This window comes from Amphiprion ocellaris, chromosome 21 (genome assembly GCF_022539595.1).
Source record: "Amphiprion ocellaris isolate individual 3 ecotype Okinawa chromosome 21, ASM2253959v1, whole genome shotgun sequence".
Classification (NCBI taxonomy): Eukaryota; Metazoa; Chordata; class Actinopteri; family Pomacentridae; genus Amphiprion; species Amphiprion ocellaris.
This window is the reverse complement of record NC_072786.1, coordinates 28,681,244-28,698,551: the sequence shown is the minus strand read 5'-3', so window position 1 is coordinate 28,698,551 and position 17,308 is coordinate 28,681,244. Positions and strand designations below refer to the sequence as shown.

At 36.6% G+C, this 17,308-nt stretch overlaps 1 long non-coding RNA gene across 1 annotated transcript in view; it reads right to left on the bottom strand.

The window, feature by feature from the left end:
* The window catches only part of LOC111563448 (uncharacterized), a 48,344-nt gene extending 32,242 nt beyond the window's left edge, over positions 1 to 16,102 (bottom strand). Inside the window, exons 1-3 of the long non-coding RNA XR_008600164.1 lie at positions 15,962 to 16,102; positions 13,329 to 13,435; positions 13,144 to 13,203 (exon numbers count right to left, since the gene is read on the bottom strand). This is a non-coding gene — a long non-coding RNA (uncharacterized LOC111563448). The remainder of the gene's footprint in view (positions 1 to 13,143; positions 13,204 to 13,328; positions 13,436 to 15,961) is intronic.
* Between the last annotated feature and the right edge of the window lie 1,206 nt (positions 16,103 to 17,308).

The following is a 17,308-nucleotide window of genomic DNA, read 5'->3' as shown; positions in this document are numbered from 1 at the left end:
AATGTGCTAAATAAATACAATTATAGACAAAATGAAGACAGAAATAACCAAAACGACTGTAAAAACACACAAAGTGACCAGAAAACGATGAAAACACAAAGCAACCATAAAGAGACAAAAAATTACCCCAAACAGTGGCCAACGTGCACAAAAACACATAATGTGAACACAGACACAAAATAAATGGGAAAATATGCAAAAGGACATTTTAACAAATTCCTCTGAGCTGCTAAAATTCATGATTATTATTTTTAACCACCACAACATTGTCTGACAAACACACAAGGAAACTGCTGTCCTGTGAATTCAGCTGTATCTTCATAAAATCCATGTTTTTTGCTTTTTTATTTGCATTTATCATGTTGAAGTTTCCAGTTTATGTCTACAGATTTGCATTTAAATACGTAAACTTTAGTGGAAATGCCACACTGTGCTGCATTATGAGATGATTTCCGGTTTGGCAAAATACAATTCACTAAAACTAAACAGAAATTTTGCTGTTTTAATCCAATAATCAGAAAAATCTGAGTATTTGGCAGCCCTGTGCTCTGTAATGACATTATTGAAGTTAGGCCTGAAATAATTTGCATGAAATTTTGACAAAAAAAGGCAGACTTTAAGTTTGGCGTGTCAAATTAAATACTTCAGTTTTAAAAGTTAACTTTTTTTTACTTTGGACATGCATGCTTTTGTAATTGTATTGATATTTTGGTGACTTTTGAAGTCCATGGTATATAACTTGCATACATTTTTGTCAAAAGTAAAAACAAACTAATGTTTTTTATGTTCATTATGATCATGTCTTTATGGATTCCATAAGTATTTATTATGGAAACAATCATTTGTTGATAAAAAAAAATGACTGGATATCACTGTAAACTAAGTAACCGTCCAGATTTAATAACAAACATCTAATTAGCGAAACAATAATAAAATGAGTTGATTCAGAAACTGTTTTGATTGTGTTCTTTTTTATTAAGTTGAGATAATGACTACAGATATTTCTTTTCTGGCAATATATCAAATTTTATATGGAAAATAAATTGTATCTGTGTCCAAGAAACCACTTTCCACTAAGTTCCCCATTACAAAAACACCTCTGAAGGAAGTGTGTTAATTCCAGATCACATGACCTGCTCCACATGATGTCATTTCCTCCTTAAGAAAAGACTGGCAAGACTCTAAGGCTTTCTGACTTATTTAATATAAAGTAGTGTGTGAGTCAAGTGTGGATTTATCGCATGTCAACAGGTTTCAATATCATTAGAAATAACTTTCAATTTTCCTCAATTGTAAATACAATATTTTAGAAGAATCTTTCTGTAAAAATGCCATGTGGTGTTTGGTTATAGGTGTCCAACTATGTTACAAAAAGTCCCGCAATTATATATTGACCCATATGTCTTTAAAACACAAAAAAAAATCTGAAAAAAAAAAACATTTGAAGTTGATTTAACTTTGTCTAAGAGAAAAGATTTAACAGTTAACAGTACAAGTTTTTCATGTTATTTTACAATAATGTTTCATTTTAGTGCTCTTTTTGTGTATTTTCCCCAATTACTTTATTTACAGTGCACCAAACTCCACCCTCCATACAGCAGTTTCTCCAGACAGCAACCCGTCTCCGCCTCCAGATCTTTTATTTTGTGGCCCATGTGATTAACAAGCAGCTCGCCAGGAGGTCGGAGGTCGGAGGTCAACTTGGCCGGGGTTCTGAGGTCACTGTCGCTATGTGCTGTCCACTGTACGTCTCCGGGAGAAAAAAAAAAGCTCATGAATATCACATGAAAAGGCCTCGCCACGACAGAACGGAGGGGAAAACAAAAGGGCAAGATTTCATCTGAGAGCGACAGCGAAGAAGGACGGAGGAGGGATAAAGAGGGTCCTGTGAGGCCCAACAAAGACGGGCTTCATGGCGACGAGGGTCAAATGGGCGTTTTATTCAGGGTTCCTCCTCCACAGCGAGAGGAGCCCCCTCAGGACCCTGTGGACCAGAGGAGGTGAGGGGACAGAGTGCGTTTGTGTCCAAATATCCAGGTCCTGGATGTGTCTCCAGCAGGGACGTTCCTTCATGGTTCTAAAACACCATGTTCTCCAACACAGACTGTATTTAACAGGACACACAGCGAGGCAGGAAATAGCAGGAATCCCTTCGCTGTTTGGTTTTTTTTTTTTTATCTGCATGAGCAGCACTTGTGAAAGGATGTGGGTGGACAGCAGAGGTATGGAGAGTTCCACGTTATCCACGTTACCAACCGAAGGCCAGAGATTCATGCACGGCTACTGGTGGATGTACAAAGATATGTCACTATAAAGCAAAACATGAAGAGAAAAAGCTGTTTTTTCACAATAATGTCACTATTTTTAACTTTAAAGCTCCTATCTTGGACATTGTGAGGTCCACCTGCATGTGTTGCACCTTGTTTTTTTCAGAATAGTCTCAACTATTCAAATCTTCAATCATTTAATATGATAATAGTTGCAGATTTTCTATATTAGTCTTTATATCAAAGAAAAAAACCATTTTGTATTATGAAACCCTGTGCATCCTACAAGGCGTTACTTTTAAATTAAGTTCTTGATCATTAGAAGAGTCAGCTACACATGTCAGACCTCCTTTTTTCCACAACAGTGTCAGCTTTCCAAATTTCAATCCTGTGAGATGATAATAATTACAGATTTGAATTTTTTAAAACTTTTATATCAAATGAAGAACATATTGAATATTATGAAACAGTTTTTGTACTTAAGTATACTTTTTATGTAATTTAAAAAAAAAATTTACTATATTTTGATATTGTGCTTTTTTCTTTTTTTTATATATTTTTTCTTTTTAAATTCTTAGTATTTTTCTTTTTTCTTTTTCTATATTTTCTTTTTTCAATATTTTTTCTGTTTTGTATAATTCTCAGCACTTTTCATATTTTCTTTACTTTTTCTATATTTTTTCCATATTTTTCTTTTTTCTATGTTTTTGTTTGTTTTTTTACCTTATATTATCAGACATTTCTGCTTATTTATTTGTATTCATGGTAACTTTACTCGTACTTGCTGCTACTGTAACAACAGAATTTGCCCTTCAATCGATACAGTATTTTTATTTTATTGTATTTTGTTTTTATTGTATTTTATTTTTTCATTTATTTTATTTCATTTTATTTTTTCCATTTTAGTCTTCATTTTTTATTTCATTTTATTTTATTTTTTTCATTCAATTCTATTCTATTCTGTTCTATTGCAGCGGAAGAAAATGCCATTTTTGAAAAAAATGAATTGAAGTCAAACGGTGGAAAACCAGGTAAATGTACTTTTTTCACCACATTGTTTCTTAAAATTATTGCTAAAAAAAAAACTAATTCATTATTTTGTGTTTACTTTTCAGGCCCTGTGTTGAGACATGATATCTGCTTTAATTTAAAAACCAAATTACTTTTTGGCAAACAGAGAAACAACTTGTATCCTCAGAAAAGTTCTGTTTTTTTGTTTTGATATGCAGCTATTAGTGTGAACGTGAGTGAAGAAAATAGCAAAAATACTGAATTTTGATCTGTCTTCATATCGCCATTGCTCTAAGTGTAATTACAAAGTTCAGTCCTGCTCTGTATTCTGATGTTATATTAAAGGGGATTTTAATGGAACAAACCCTCTAAGTAGATACGTTTGATGAATGGAAATTAGTTTTTTGGGGGAAATCAATGATCTAAGGGGGACCTTAGACTGTTTTCCACCAACAAGCAGCAGCTTTTAGTTAACAGTTTAGGTTAAACCTGCTTAACTCTCCTGTTAGGTTTGTTTCTCAGGAGCAGCAATGATGTCAGAAACCAAAAAATCCCAATGGACTTGTTTTATCTCTTTATTGCCGACCATTTCAGTCAATATTCAGTGTAAGGGTGTTCTTTAAGTCTCACAGATGATGGTTCAGTGAGAATAATTCACTCGCTTTTCATAAAAAAATGTGTTAAAACTTTTTTTAATGGACATTGGAAAACCTACATATAAAAGACAATAGTTTTACATGAGATTGATTTTTTTTAAATTTTATTTTACAATTTGAATTTTTTTCCTTTTTTCTGAAGTTGTGATAAACACAAGAAACCTCATTTTATATGCTGATTACATTTATTTAAGAAGTTTCATTCCGAAGAAATACTTTCAACATTTTTTTTTTTACCCTCAACACAACTGGAAGGTTGAAACAAACCTGCCTAGCAACAAACGACTAACACAGTGAAATTTTTTAGCGCTAGAGAGCGATCAGGAGTTGGTGAAAATGGAAAAAGAAAGTTCTGTGTCTAAGAGATGTGTATATAGTCAAATGTTTACAAAAATCCTCCATTAAAAACCAATATAAGGTGATAAATGTTGTGTTTACAGCTTCTTACATTGTCCAATAGATAACGACACTAATGATACCACTTACTCCATTGTACAGAGTGACTTTGACATGCTAACTGTTCCAATCTCTAGTCTGTAAACACATAAAAGCTAAAAAATGTTCTCGTGAAATAGATTTCAACCCATAAAAGATATCGCGACGAAAGCAAACACAGCGACAAACAAAGCAGCACCACTATCACTGCATCAGGGCACGAACAAACAAGCTCTCTTATTTGCTTTATCATCACTGCCATTTCCCTCGACGTCCCCCCACCACCGCTACCTATCCACTACGTCTAATACGGCTGTAATCACCATTGTAAACCTTGTGTCATTGTGAGGACACATATAATTAAAAGAGGATTAGCAATGGACGGGCCCAGATGCCTTCTGCATGTAATTAACATTCAGACAATGTGGCGGGCATACAGAGGAAACACCTGTGTTTGTGTGTGTGTTTGTGTGTGTGGGCGTGTCTGGAGTGTGTGTGTGTTGCCTTGTGTGTTTTGAGAGGGATTAGCCTCAGAAAAATTCAGCCTGACATCAGCCAATCAGGGCCATTCGGGGGGCCAGCCAATCATCCACAACAACGCGCCGGGCTGCCAGGAAGTGGTATTAAAACAGGCTTCATCTACACAGCGGTGGTGACGGAGCAGGTTTATAGAGCACAAGGGTGGAACGACGTTCCGACAGCACGAGCACAATGGATTTGAAAGGCAGAATACCTTCGCTAATGTGGTTGATATTCTGGGGAGCATTCAAGCAATATCTGTGCATCTGTGGATGTTGATGAACGCTAAAGAACAATCCAAAACAGTGACGGTGTTTTGGAACTTCTGGATCACTGGAGGAACCCTTAGACCATTGGACCAGTTCAGAAGAGCAAATTTTTGCCAGATGTGATGACTAACAATTGGGAATTCTGGGCTAAAAATATGTAAATATAAGAGTTAACTCTTTAATCTTGGTCATTATAAAGGTCAGCCGGAAATGCTACAGCCTGTTTGTTCCAGAAGAGCCTTGACAATCCAGATTCTTCTATCATTTCAGTGATAAACCCTGCAGATCTTTTATTTATTGGCCTTAAACCAAGCAAAAAAAACACAACAAAACCAAAAGCCATGACTTCATTTTGCTATTTCTGTCATGCTTTTGTAGTAAAATGGCTAAAACTATGCAAATATGACAGTTAACCCTTTAATCTTGGTCATTATTAGGTTTAGCCATACCTGTAATACTTTGTTTTTTCCACAACAGTCTTGACAATCCAAATTCTCTCATAATTTCAGTGTTAAAACTTGCAGATTTTAAAAATATTTTAGCCTAAATCAGGCAAAAAAGCATAACAGAACCAAATGCCATCACTGAATGTTAGGAATTCTGTCATGCTATAGTAGTATAAAGACTAAGCGTATGCAACACAAGCATGAACCCTCCTGTCTCATCATTATAAGGGTTAGCCATACATGCTAAATGTTATTTTTTTAATAAATAAAGTAATAAAACTTAGTAATAAAACTTGCAGATCTTTTATATATTAGCCTTAAAGGGGGTAAAAAACACACCAAAACCAAAAACCACCACTGAAATTTTAGGAATGTTGTCATAGGTTTGCAGTATAAAGATGGAAAATAAGCAAATATGAGGGATGAAGTTTATAATGACCAAGATAAGAGTGTCATACATGTTTTATCTTGATTTTTCCACAATCGTCTTCACAATCCAGATTCTCTCATCATTTCAATGACAAAATTTACAGATTTTTAAAATATATTAGACTTAAATCAGGCCAAAAAAAATAAATAAAAATATGGAAAATATACAATATCAGGGCTGACCCTTATAATGACCAAGATAAGAGCTCAAAAGTTCTGGTTAACTCTCATATTTGCAAATATTAGCTTTTATACTAGAAAATCATGACAAAATTGAAGATTTTCAGTAGTGGCTTTTGGTTTTAATCTGTTTTGTTTTGTGGGTTTTTTTTGTTTGATTTAAGGTTAATACTAAACAATCTCCAAGTTTTATCATTGAAATGATGAGAGAATCAGAATTGTCAACATTTTAGTTCCACTTCATACAAGCTCGCTGCAGTAAATACTTCAACAACAATTCAGCAAGCAAAAAACACCCCTCTGTTTTACATAATATCTCACCAGAGATCGCCAACAGTGGACATAACTTTCTGTAACTGTATTGGGGAGATCGTCTAGAATCTGGCAGTATCAGAACAATGATGGTGGGAAACTGTATGTCTAAGAAAAGGGAAAATAAGCCATAATTTTATTCAAAAATATGTGAAGTGTTCACATTCTGTAGCCTTCTGCTGGCCAATAGCTAAAATCACACCACGGATATTACTGTACCTTCACATTAACATATCTCTGCAGTGCCAAGTTGATGAGTAATTTGATGTTAAGTCAGAATAATTTTTTCCTCGCTGACACTTCTGCTATCATTAATAGAAAGGTCAAGTGGTGCAGTTCCACTTCATACAAGCTCGCTGCAGTAAATACTTCAACAACAATTCAGCCTAGATGGAAGGACGCAAATTTGGACACAAAGTGCGTCCGTGAGGTTGAAAGGGTAAAGAAACCACATACAGATATACTTTGAGTTCATTTCATTCATTTTCCACAGTGAATGTTACTAATTACCTGATGCTACAGATTGAATTCTGGTACTTTGGATGATCGACTCTATAATACCACCCAGGAGAATAGATGCTGTGGTGTGTTTGAAGGTAAAAAGTTCACCTATAGGGAAAACATCCCACAGTTTATTTGATTTCAACAAAACTGCAAATTCTGTCCATGTGTGATGATAATTCATCCACCTAGAGCAACAGCATGTGTTTTTGTTGTTTCCTTGGCCACCTGTTGCTGTATTGTGGTCAATATTTTAATGATTGGCAACTGTAAATATAGCTGTTCAAGGCATCGTGTCCACAATGACTGCAAATTTCTTGCTGTAAGACTATGAAAAAACTCTGCAATGCAACACTTGATATGGCAGAAACATATTTTCTCTTTAGCAAACAGACTTTTACAGTAAAATAATACTCCAACAGCTGTGATGGAGCTCAGGACTCGACTGATTTAACTGCAGCTGATAAACTGTGAACCAGCTGACTGGTCCGAAGAAAAGAAAAGTCTGAGATATCATTTACAGTTACGTCTCGGTCGATTCCGTTTCCATTTTTGGGGATAACTCATCCCACATGTGCAGCTGGAGACTGGAGACAGCCGTCTGGTGCTGCAGGTACACCGGAAGAAATGTTCGGAAATTTTACTGTGAAAAACTGTCAAGCCATGACAGTAAAAATCTGTACGCTCTAAAACTGTTTGATGCAGTTTATATAACACCGAATCACCGTAAATAAGCTAATCAGGAGAAAAGACTCAAGTGGCCATTCAAGGAACTGCAGTTTTGTTATTTTTGGTACTTTTGTGAATTAATTTCAAGTGTTCCACGTGATTTTGGTAGATTAAATGTTAGCAGAGCAAATATCTCATAAATTAATGTCAGCACCCATACTTCTAATTAATTAATACAATTTAAAGGGGTTAGTTAAATAAAAATCCACCTCCTGTATGTATGTCATGAATGGTGAAATCAGCTATAGAGACCAAAATAGTTTTTATATCAGGCTGTAAAATGTGATTATTTCTGCTGTAAAGTTGCATATTTTAACATGGGAGTCTATGGGAATTGACTCACTTTTGGTGGCAGCCCCAATTTTTTCAATTCAATTCAATTTTATTTATATAGCGCCAATTACAGTCAAATTGTGTCAAGACGCTTTACAGAACCCATATGCCTGAACCCCCAGAGCAAGCCAAAAGGCGACAGTGGCAAGGAAAACACCCTTTTAACAGGGAACAATGGCAAGTGGCCATTTGAGGAACTGCAGTTTCTTTTTGGCAATTTTGTGGATTAATATCAAGTTCTCCACTTGATTTTGACAGATTAAATGTAAGCAAAGCAAACAACTGATAAACAAACTGCACCAAATTCACATAAAACTGAGTCTGTGGATCAAACAGACAGTTTAAAGTCATCACACCAGTATATCGGTCTGTCCTGATGCCAGTAAGTAAATGTTCCTGTGCTGTGGTTTGGACTGCTGTGGTGTGATTACACTGTGATCTGATGCCGAGATGGGGAGATCTCAGTTGCTCTTTCCAAGCACTGTGACATTAAAAGTGATCGTCTAATGGAACTGACCTTTCACTTTATCTCCCTATCATGCATATATGAAGAGGACGCATCCGCAGTGTGTGTGGGAGTATATGAAAGTGTGTGTATGAATGCTTCATATAGACTGTGCTGTTCCTGTGCCTCTACGTGGCCGCCTGCATGCACATGATTCTGGATGCATGTGAGTTTCGAGACCGGCATATTTGTGTGCTCAGTTAATGCCAGTGGGGGTCATCTTACGTTACCAGAATGACCATGAGATGAGGTCGAAGAGAAAGGGTGCCATGGAGACGTGAGTGCATCACCCCTGACCTGCAGGCCATTAGCTGATGGGTAAATACTGTCGCCCTGCTGCAGAGCGGGAGAGACGCTGACTGGTGCTGAATACAGCCGCTCGACGCTCCAAGTCTGAAATCTTGTAGGTAGAACTTCTATCAAAGAATATTCAACTAGACGAGCTGAACGACATCAACAAAAAAAGAGAAAAGTCTCATATTTTTTTAGTGGCTGAGTGACGACCATGTCTTGCCAAAAACTGTGGTCCACCTTCAAATCATAATGAATCAGACTTATCACACATGAAGAGGACACCGATCTACCCAACAAATGCTTGCCAGTGTGAAAAGCAGCTAAATCCATTTGCATTGGAATGGTGGAGTTTCACAGAACATTGAAGTATGCATCAGTGTTTCAAAATGTTCAAAAGAAGTTTCTGAATTGATAAAAAGAACACAAAATAAGTAGAGTGGTTATTTTCCCATATGATGCTGTAGCTACTTTCGTCAACAGACAGTACCTACAAAAGCAACTCAACAACAAATGCCACTGACAAACAGGACCTCAGTCCTAGTAGACCTCAGGTCATATTCAAAGTATGAGCTTCGAGCAGAAAACAGCAATATCAGTTAATAACTGTATAATTGATAATGTGAAACTATAAAGTCAGCATGCCTTTTATTGGCCAAGTACTGATATTGCTGGCAAAACTGTCAAACAAAGTCCTAAAATCCGTCATCACATACAGAAGTCATTAAATCACACAGAATTCTTTGTCATGGTGCCCTTTGCTAGCTAAACCCCCACAATGCTGTCTGCTTGCCAACATGAACTACCTGCAGTCCAAGTGACCATCTCCTCAGCTCACTACAAACACAGCAAACAAACTGCAGTTTTCCATCTCTTTAAATATTAACAGGCGCCATCTGGTGGCACAATCAGGCATTACATTTGATGTGCAATACGCTTTCTGACAAGCATGATCTTCTTAGTTTTTATCGTAAGGCTATATCTCTGCAACTGTTGATTATAGATCAGACTGTGATAATAGAAAGCTAAAAGTTACATATTGCTGGACTATATGAAAAAAACTGAATTCTTACTTGCCCATACTTTGTTTTCTATAGCTAATTGGAGAAAACAAAACAATGACCCCGACACCAAGTTGAGAAAGCTCAGATAAGTCATTCATTGACATAAAAAGCACAGCTAGATCTTCATAGCAACCAACATTAATAGTTATGTTTCCAGAATGCATTTTTTGCTCATTTTGGAGTATTGTATTTGAAAAAATTAATGGAAAAGACAAATTTTTAAAAAATGTTCCAAATTTTGTTACATTTTTACACTTGTTTGAGTTTTTGTCATTTTCGAAAGCGTTAACGCACATAATGAGTGATGAAAATACCTTTTTTCCAATTTTCAGTAATGTATTTTTTGCTCATTTTGGAGTATTGCATTACAAAAATGTTGTGTAAAAGACAACATTTTATAAAATGTTCCAAATTTTGTTATGTTTAAGTTTGTTTTTCTCATTTTCTAAACCGTTCTTGCACATAATAGGCGGCGGAAACACCTTTTTTTTCAACTTTCCATCATGTATTTTGTCCTCATTTTAAAGCATTGCATTCGAAAAATGTAATGGAAAAGACAAAATTTTCAAAAGTTACCAAATTTTGCAAAGTTTTTATATTTATATGAGTTGGTTTTTGGCATTTTAGAAAGAGTTAATGCACATAATGGGTGATAGGAACGCCTTTTTCCATTAAGCTGTGAACATTTACTGATGAGAATGATTTATTTTTTTTTCCATAGACAGGTCAAATTATTGTGATTGCGAACACAAACATAGGCTACTTATATTTTATTGATTATTTTAGCCACTCTAGCTAGAATTGCGTGTAAAACTTGAAACCTGGAAACAAATATTCTGTGAAATGAACATATTTACATGGAATAATGAATGCAAGTGTTTGAACTGTGCAGCCTACGTTCAGCTCAATGCAGTTTTATTTATAGAGCTCCTAATCATCGCATGACTCATCTCAGGGCAATTTCCATGACATTATAGAGAGAAACCCAATGATTCTCCCTTCTGAGTACCCACATGTAATCACTCATTCATTTATTACCTCAAAAAAGTCCTTGGTGCAGTTTTTTCCATCTGTTTGGAGGATAACTCTACATGCACGAGTCTGTTGGCTGAAGGTTTGGCCACAAGATGAAGGAGATCCACGTTTTCACTCTTAACTAGAACAAAACCGACAACTTTCTACTGATATTCCTTCACTTCCAACCACATATGCCATTCTAATTTACATCTGCTGTATAGTCTACAATCATTATTGCTATAGGATTAAAAGGGACAAACTTAATGATTGGATTATTTTGGAATGAAATTGGCCCGCAACTGTGGGCACTTTCAGTCCAAAAGGCTTTTTGTTACCAACACATACAGCAGCCTATTGAGGTTCAAGGTTTGCTGCATTTTCTCAGCAAAGCTTCTAGTTTTAAGGATCAAAATGAAAACCGGAGAAACGTTTGGATGTACGAGGTTTAGAGGCAACACTTGAATGTCCCATCCTCTTGTCTGCCGCTGAGTGCTGAGTGGCTCTGACTGCTCTAAGAGAGCACTCTGCTTCTCAGGGCTAAATCACTCAGGACTCATAAAGAAAGGACTTGCAGCTCAAATGCCGACAGCGTTAGCTGAGCAAACAGACAAATGGAAGTGTGGGTCATGTCTGTGTGTGTTTGCAGGCCTGCTGCATTGCCGCCTTTCCCACCAGAACATTTTCTTTATCTAAAATAAACCTGTTCTAACAATGAAAAAATGCATTGAAGGCAATGTAGATTCTGCTATGTATTCAATGTATGTGGGCATTCTTGGTACTTTTTATGTGGAATTTTCAAATAGTTCAGGTTTTCTATATATTAAACCATGAGATGCAGGAGTGATTGGACTCTACACTCTTCCATAAGTGGGTCAAAAATGACCCATAAAAGAATCAATGTGTTTTTATGTCATTTTTGGTCATTTTGGTGAAGAATAATCATTTGTATTATTGTTTGGATGATATTTTTGCCCACAAAAGAATAATTTCATGTTTGAAATAGGTTGATTTTTCACTTTATAACAGATTTTGAACAATTTTGTAATCGAAAAAGAAGAATATTACATCGAGCAGCAATAGAAGAATGTCAGCATCCATTTTGGTGACATTTTTCCACTCTTTTCCTAAAGCTGTTGCTGCTCTCTGTCCCTCCCATATTACAATTTCTAAATGACAACTTAAAAATCTAAATGGAATGATATCAAAAACAGGTTTTTTAAGGAACAGCTGGGAAATTAAATGATAGAATTTTTTCATTACAAAGATAGTACAAGAAAACAACCTCACTGGGTCATTTTAGAACCACTTGCACTGTCATTCAAAAGTTTGGGGTCACTCAGGCAATTCCATGTTTTCCAGTAAAACTCCCACTTTTATCCATGTACTAACATAACTGCACAAGGGTTTTCTAATCATCATTGAGCCTTTCAACACCATTAGCTAACACAATGTAGCATTAGAACACAGGAGTGATGGTTGCTGGAAATGTTCCTCTGTACCCCTATGGAGATATTCCATTAAAAATCAGCTGTTTCCAGCTACAATAGTCATTTACCACATTAACAATGTCTATACTGGATTTATCATTCATTTAATGTGATCTTCATTGAAAAAACAACTGCTTTTCTTTCAAAAATGAGGACATTTCTCAGTGATTCCAAACTTTTGAACGGTAGCATATGTGGGCATTCTTGGTACATTTTACATGGAATTTTTCAAACATTTCAAGTTTTTTTTAACCCTCCTGTTGTCCTCATTTACCGGCACCAAAAAATATTGTTTCCTTGTCTGAAAATATCCAAAAGTTCAGCAAAAAAAATTCCCCAAATTTCTGAAACTTTGCAAAACCTTCAGGAAGAAAATTCCAATAATTCCCTAAAAGTTTCCCTTAGAAGTTTAAAAAAAAAACAAAAAACAAATAAATAAAAAATTTGGCAAGAAAATTCTTGCGAATATTTTCAGAAAATGAGCAAAAATCGTCCAAAAAAAAAATCACAAAAATATCTAAAGTGATTCCATATATATCAGTAAAACTTCACTGTGAAAATGTATTTGTTTTCCCACATTTTCAAACTTTAAAACGGGTCAATTTTGACCCCACAGGGGTTAACATATTAAATGCATTTCTTCTTAATGTGGAGGTAAATCAGTAGAGTTCAGGTGGACTTCAGACACCTACCTTGTAAGTGAAGTGCTCAAATCCTATAATGGATCGTCACAATGGTATTCGCTGCCAAGCCTAAAAAAAGAAGAGGTCACGTGTTACAGATCTCATACTGACGTCACCAGTCGGACAAAGTTTGAGCGGCTCTACTGTACGTTTCAGCCCACACAGCCCCACTTCAGACCTCAGAGGATTATTACCTGTTGCTGTCATCAAAGGAAGCCATGAATAAAGATCAGCTGTGCACATCTCTCCTCCCTACTTGAACAGCAGTTCTGTTTCTATTCCTGAAAATGTCCTTCCCCTCCTAGATGTAAATAGATGGAGAGGAAGAAAGGGAGACAGTTAGCTTCGGCCTGTCAGTCAACAAGGAAGACAAAAACATCAAATCCCATCAGCAGCGCACATCTCAGTCTGATGCAGCTAAATAGACGAAGCCTCAACAACGGGCATGAAACTGCCGTAAGGTGGATATTTGAAGGCCGTAGATCTATATATCTGGATCCAGCAGGATGAATAAAACCAGCCAGACATCGTAAAGTTCATACTTACAGCGAGTGTTTAACAGCGTGGTTCCTATGGTGTAGGTTTGGATTTGTATTCACCTGTTGATAGTGTAATATTCGCTGGACGCGTGATGTGGCTGCCTTCAGCTCTATTTGTATCCCCCTCAGTGACTGTGTTTACATTATGAGATGATTGTGGAGTCTTTCTTCATCCAGCTTTCAAATCGTCTCACAATCTCCACCAGGATTGGAAAGTTAACAAAGTTACCAAGATGTGCAGTTTTGAGGTACTTGTACTTTGAGTATTATTCCCATTTCCTACTACTTTATACGTCCATTCATTTACATTTCACAGGGAGACTCTTTGCTTTGTACTTAGCTGCATTTATTTGAAGATTTTACACGAGTAACAGAAGACGTTTCTCAAATGCAACACATTCTTCCAAATAAAACTTTCCTGGCCTCTGATGTCTGACAAAAGACTTCGTCAGGGTCACTTTTCACATGTTGTTAACAGCTCTGCCAAAGAGTGATTTTCTCCTCCAAACTTCTCACATGGTTTCATTTCAATAAACGTTCAAATGATCCAATATCTCAGCAAAAAAAAAATAAAAAACAAAATAAAAGATTAGAGAAACTGAAAACAGATTTGCGCTTCAGAATGTTGTGTTTTGTGGAGTGTGGAGCCCTCAGATTTATCTTCTGTCCCTGAATATAAAACGTAATTCAAACCTGCAGCAGCTCCAACAGAAGCCTGCTGCTGACACACTGATGATGTGATGTTTTTAATTTCAGAAACTTCTTCTTCTATCAATGCAAGCTCGCCAAATCAGTTCTCGTGGATGTGGTAGCAGCAACCTTGTTCCAGATGTGTAGTCTGTACACTACCATTCAAAAGTTTGGGGTCACTTAAAAATGTCCTCATTTTTGAAAGAAAAGTAGTTTTTTCCAATGAAGATAACCTTAAATTAAATCCAGTGTAGACATAGTTAATGTGGTAAATGACTATTGTAGCTGGAAACAGCTGATTTTTAATGGAATATCTCCATAGAGGTACAGAGGAACATTTCCAGCAACCATCACTCCTGTGTTCTAATGCTACATTGTGTTAACTAATCGTGCTTTTCTTTTAAATACAAGGACATTTTTAAGTGACCTCAAATGTTTGAACAGTAGTGTACATGAATTCAAGTTGCTCTATATTAGTTAAAGTCGCTCTGCATTCGGCAAAGTTGCTCCATATTAGCTAAGGTTGCTCTAAAATGAGTTCAAGTTGCCCTACACTACTGTTCAAAAGTTTAGGGTCACCCAGGCTATTTCATGTTTCCCAAGAAAACTCCCACTTTTATCTGTGTGCTAACATAACTGCACAAGGGTTTTCTAATCATCAATGAGCCTTTCAACACCATTAGCTAACACAATGTAGCATTAGAACACAGGAGTGATGGTTGCTGGAAATGTTCCTCTGTACCTCTACAGAGATATTCCATTAAAAATCAGCTGTTTCCAGCCAGAATAGTCATTTACCACATTAACAATGTCTACACTGGATTTATCACTCATTTAATGTTATCCTTTTTGGAAAAAAAATGTTTTTCTTTCAAAAATAAGGACATTTCAAAGTGACCCCAAACTTTTGAACGGTAGTTCACATATACAGATACATACAACTATACTACAGCAAAATAAATCATTAATTAGAGAACAGGGCAAGTTAAATATGGCTGTGGAGCTGGAGGAAAATTATTGAAACAAACAGATTTCTTTCCACCAACTGTATCGAAATGAAAAAAAAACACTTGACGGAAATCAAGGAAAACAGCAAAAATAATAAATTGAATAAAAAATTTGAAAATTAGAAATAGCCTTGCAAAGTAATTTAATTACACAGGGTGTCTCTGAAGTCTTGTTCACATTGGCAAAAATACATACTTTCAAAAAAAATTTTTTTTACATTATTTATATATATATATATATATATATATATATATATATATATATATATATATATATATATATATATATATATATATATATATATTTGATAATTGCTCAAATATATATTGAATATAACAGCCGTGTTTAAACACTGTGGAGGACAGTTAATGAGATTTCCTATGTGTCCAGATTTGGGGACACCCTGTACAACTCCAAGCATTACAACAGTTCAAGTTTACAAAAACCTCAAAAAAACCCTGTGGGCACAGTATATTCCGATCACAGCAGCAGCTTTAACGCAGCCAGGCTTGGGGCCTGCACACTACCAGGCTTTTCAGGGTTTTCTAGTTCACAATCTGATGATTTCAGTCCAACAAACAAAACCTTACCATCCATTCAGTAGCTTGAAGACGGAAGCCGCTCCGAGCAGCAGGTCTGGATGTGAAGCCAGGTTCCGGTCTTTCACAGTTTGTTCAAATAAATGCAACTGTCTGCTGATGGTTTTGGCTTGGCCGTGTGGTCTTCCAGGGTTTGGCACGACTGAGTGCATGCATGCATTTAGCTGCACAGGTGTAGGGCGGGTCCAAGGTGTGCTTCCATTGGATTATAAGCTTGGACTGACAGCTTAGCTGTCCAATAAACACAAACCAGGTTGTCTGATCGATGGCCAACAAAAACTATTCCAGTGACCCCTTTTCCCTTGGTTACAACTGCCTTCAGCATGCACAGAACTTATGCATGAGTATTAAGTAAATTTGAAGCAAACTTTCCAAAAAATATACAAAAAAAACAAATAATAATAACAATAATAATAATAAGAAGAAGAAGAAAAGCACTCGGAGTACTGTGCTCTCTGACGGCTGAAATCTTGAAAAAATTTGTGGCAGAAATCACGGCACCATAGAATGTGTCCATTTAATATAAATGTACCCTCAAACAAAATGACTTTGCGCTGAGCACAGGTGTGTGTTATGCATGTGTACGTTATGTACGGATATCGAATCACGTCACCTAAATATGTAGCGGGCAGAACTGATGGGACTCAGAATCAGTTGTTCCTTGTATAATTTCGGACGGGTAAGTCCTGATAAATCCTCAGCAGTGGATTTGTAGTAGGATCACAATCATGTGATCATCAGCAGGCAACTGATGTAGTGTTCACTTGTTGTCATGGTTACAGTGCTGCTATCTCACAATGATACAGAAATCTTTAACAAATCCGTGGAGCCAGACTATAATCTGCATCACTGCCAAAATCTAATCACTTGGTCCTTGAGTCATTTCTGAGCTTCCCTGAAAATTTCATCCAAATCCGTTGGTCTATTTTTTCGTAATGTTGCGTACAGACTAGGGCTGCCACAAACGACGCGTCGACTAATCGCCTGAGCACGATACGTCATCAAAAGCGGAAGTGAGCGCGCAATGCAACAGAAATCACCGTCCGAGTGGAGCGGGGAACACGCATGGACATCTGCGCCGTATCGTGCATATATAGTATATGCACGATGCGGCGCGGATGTCCGCGCTGTATCGTAAACGCGGATGTCCACGCTGTATTGTGCATATATAATATATGCATATACTATATATGCACGATACAGCGCGGATGTCCATGCGTGTTCCGCGCTCCACTCGGACGGTGATTTCTGTTGCATTGCGCGCTCACTTCCGCTTTTGATGACGTATCGTGCTCAGGCGATTCGTCGACGCGTCGTTTGTGGCAGCCCTAGTACAGA